This window comes from Vulpes vulpes, chromosome 4 (assembly GCF_048418805.1).
Source record: "Vulpes vulpes isolate BD-2025 chromosome 4, VulVul3, whole genome shotgun sequence".
Lineage (NCBI taxonomy): Eukaryota > Metazoa > Chordata > Mammalia > Carnivora > Canidae > Vulpes > Vulpes vulpes.
The window spans coordinates 73,940,917-73,944,616 of record NC_132783.1 but is presented as its reverse complement, the minus strand read 5'-3'; positions in this window follow the sequence as shown (position 1 = coordinate 73,944,616).

Sequence of the window (3,700 nt, the reverse complement as noted above, 5' to 3'; positions counted from 1 at the left end):
TGATTGGCTTATACAGAGGCCCAATGAATAAGGTGAAATGGCTGGTTGGATGGATGCATTCCTAGATGTGTAGTTAATTCTAGTGATTTCGCAGACAGGCAAACGTGGCTTGTATATTACACAAGTGAAACAAAATTATTTCCCAGGTCTCACTGGTCCTCGTGCCTTCTACCCCTATGACTCTGCTCAGACTTCCTAAAATGCTCTCCTTTCTTCTGTCACTCCTGATCTGACTCATCCTTCAGATGCCACTTCCTCTTTGATCCTCCCCAGCTGGAAGAAAATGTACGTTCTCACTGTTCTTTCCTTTTTCTCTTTTCTTTCTTTCTTTTTTCTTTTAACATATCTGACGGCACTGATGCTCACATACTCTGCAAACACTCATTACTGAAGACCCACTCTGTACCAGGTACTGCACTTGGCACTGGGGACATACTGGGGATAAAAGATGTAGACATGGCCTCTTGTTCATGGAATGACGAACTAGGGAAGGAGGCAGGTGTGAGTCAAGGAATCACATTATTAGGTCTATAAAGAGGCACCTGGGATTAGTCCTACTGGGGAAAGGTACGTGGTGTTTTAAGAGTTACAAGACTGCCTTGGGGAAGTGACAATTCACCTGGAATCTGAAGGCTGAGTAGAAATTAACCAGGTGGAGAAGAAAAAGAAGAGCATTCCAGGCAGAGGGCATAATCTGCTATAACAGCTGTGTAGGGGGAGGGCAGGGTATCTGAGGGCTCTGGAAGGAAGCCAGTGGCGGGTGAGGGGCAAGTCAGCACTGAGGAGGAACTAGAGGAAATAGGAGAGGGAGGCCAGAGTCAGAGCACAAAGGCAAGCTTGGGGCATTGTTCTGCATCCCCACTCATTTGCCATCCCCCTACCTCAAACTTCTTTGTGTTTATGCTAGGGTGTCCCTCCCCAGTAGAAATCCGGTTCCCTCCATTAGCCCTGTGTTTAGGATTATATAAAAAATTTCAACTATGCTGTCAAGTTACAGGTAGATTTAAATAGGGATAAAATCAAAAGAGTGCATTGTTGAGAATGAGGGAAATGGACACCCTTGCCTTGAACAAAGACAAGGGATTGAGATATATAAAATCACCTATTTCTGTGATATACCCAGTAAGGTAAATGTAGTGCCCCTCTCTCATCAGTCTGCAAACTACCAATTTGAAGTGTCTAAAAATGTGGGCTGTAAACTCTGACAGATCTGAAACTGTAATTTCTTGCCAAGCTGGGCTGGCTCTGTTACAAGGAGGATATCAAGAATTTACAAAGTGGTGATATTTATATCCCCCCACAGCAGCTTGCATTAAAGAGGTGCAATCATTGATAATAAATATTAAACTGAATTTTAGGACATTGGGAAACATTGTGTGATCAACAAATGCACAGACTTAGGGCCATTTTCTGGGACTCTTTCAAGGAGATGGCACAATGTAGTGAAAAGAACACGGGATGAGATTCGGGAAGATGGTATTCTGGGTATCACTCTGGCTTTGTCATGAAGGAGCTCTTGGGCCCTGGACAACATTTTCCAACAATTACAAGCCCCACCTTCATTTATGTAAAATATGGTGAAGTCACAGTCTTAAATATTGTCAGGAGGCGAAAGTCAAGTATCATTAAAACCACCTGAAAAATGCTTGAGGAAGGCAGCACGATAATGGAGCCTGATATACTACATGTTATCTCTTACTAATTCCCTCCCAACCCCAACATTGGACAGCATCACTGTTGACTCAACTGAACACTAGATGAAGGGCTGGCTTGCATTCAGGGGCTCTGTTGTAACCAAAAAAGCATACCTTCTCTTTAAACACTAAAACTACATTCAGTGAGGTGAGATGCTTCTCAAGAAGCTCATGGTCCCCATTGAAGGAAGAATGCCAAGTGTCTATTTCCCATTTTCCCTGTTTCTGCATGTGCTAAAAGGAGAAAATGATACCTCCTCATCCCTACCCACTTCAAAAGCATTCTATGAGGTTAGCTGTGGAAACAAGTCACCGGAGATTTCACAAAGTCCAAGTCAGTGAAGGAAAATTTCCAAAATCAGTTTGTCACATCAATATTGTTTGACACAGCCAACATTTTCAATAATAGAGTTTCAGCACATATGATAGAACCCCAGGGCTCAGTGTTCTTTGAGGAATCCAGTCTGATTCCCTACCAAAGCTGAATCCCATCAACCACAAAGTGACAGGAAGCTCACTTTTCAAAAGGTGACCTACTTTGTGTTGCACTTATTTTTCATTCAATGACTTAATGTCTGCTCTTGTAGAACTTTCACTGATTTTAGTAGTGCCTTGTGTAACTACACGAAATAAATACTCTTACATGTGGCAGCACTTCAGATATTCAGGGATAGCAATCATGTCTCCTCTTCCCAAAGGACAGGGTTACCAAAACTCTCATTCAACATCCCCAACACCTGCCTCCCTATATACAAAACTTATCAGTGTCCCCACTACAGTGTGGGCAGTAGAGCTAGGCCTGCCTATATGTGAGTTTCCTCTAAGAGAAAAACTTGCTTCTTGGAATGGCTTAAAATGTCTTAAAATAATGGCTACAAATGCAGAGTAAACACATCATAGCACTACACAGTAAAGATCCTTTTTTCTTTTTAAATAAAGAGTGAGGGTGTGTGTGTCGGGGAGAAGGGGAGAGGGAAGGGGAGAGAGAGAATCTCAGGCCGACTTCGCTGCTGAGCGCAGAGCCTGACATGGGGCTCTGTCTCACAACCCTGAGATCAACACCTGAGTCAAAATCAAAAGTTGGATGCTCAACTGACTGTGCTACCCAGGCATCCTAAAGATCTTTTTCTTAAATAAAAATTTCAGATGTGTCCATTTTATTGATATAGAGCATGGACAGAAAGGAATGAAAAAAAGTTCACCACTTTAATTCCATACACATAAGAAAAATCCAGTTTCTAAAGCTCTCCCTCATTTAAATTTTGAAGTTGTTCCAGGGCTTGCATTTGGGCCTGCTTGTATGCCATCCTGGAATTCATTTTTTAAGGATTCAGCCTAAAAAGAATCAAGATACTGGGATTTATTTATGTTTTCTAATGCCCAGAGATAATTGAGAATGTTACACTTATTTTTCAAGAATATTATAACCTGGTGAATCCAGCAACTTTAACAGGAGTACGTGTAAGAACAGATATCTCCCTAAAAGCTCTAAATGGTCCTAAACAAAAGGCATCCCCCAAATTTTCCTAATTCCATGGTTCTTAAAAGACCAATGGCTGAGTAATCTACCAGTGATACACAGTATTTCTCTCCATTATCTATTGTAATCACTCTCTGGGTCTTGCAATGACTGACATGTATAGCCTATATAAGCTGGGATATACACTGTGAAATCTGTTCATGGTTTTTGCTAAGAGTTGCCAAGTTTAAAAATAGAGTGTAGGAAAATTACTCATAGTGTGGAGGAAGATGGGAGAAAAGCACCAAATGGGCTTTTAATGAGGACTTCTCAGTGTGAACATATGTAAAAAGAACTTTTAGATATAGGCATTGTGATAAATAAAAATGATCATGCTAAGTTCTCAAGAAAGATTATAGGTACAAGGGCATGGTGATTTTATGTAGAGTGAACAGCTTATTCACGATAAACCATTTTGTTTCCTGTTAATGGACCGGCACACTTGGCTCCCCGGAAACATTTAAACTGGACAAAACATACCAACACA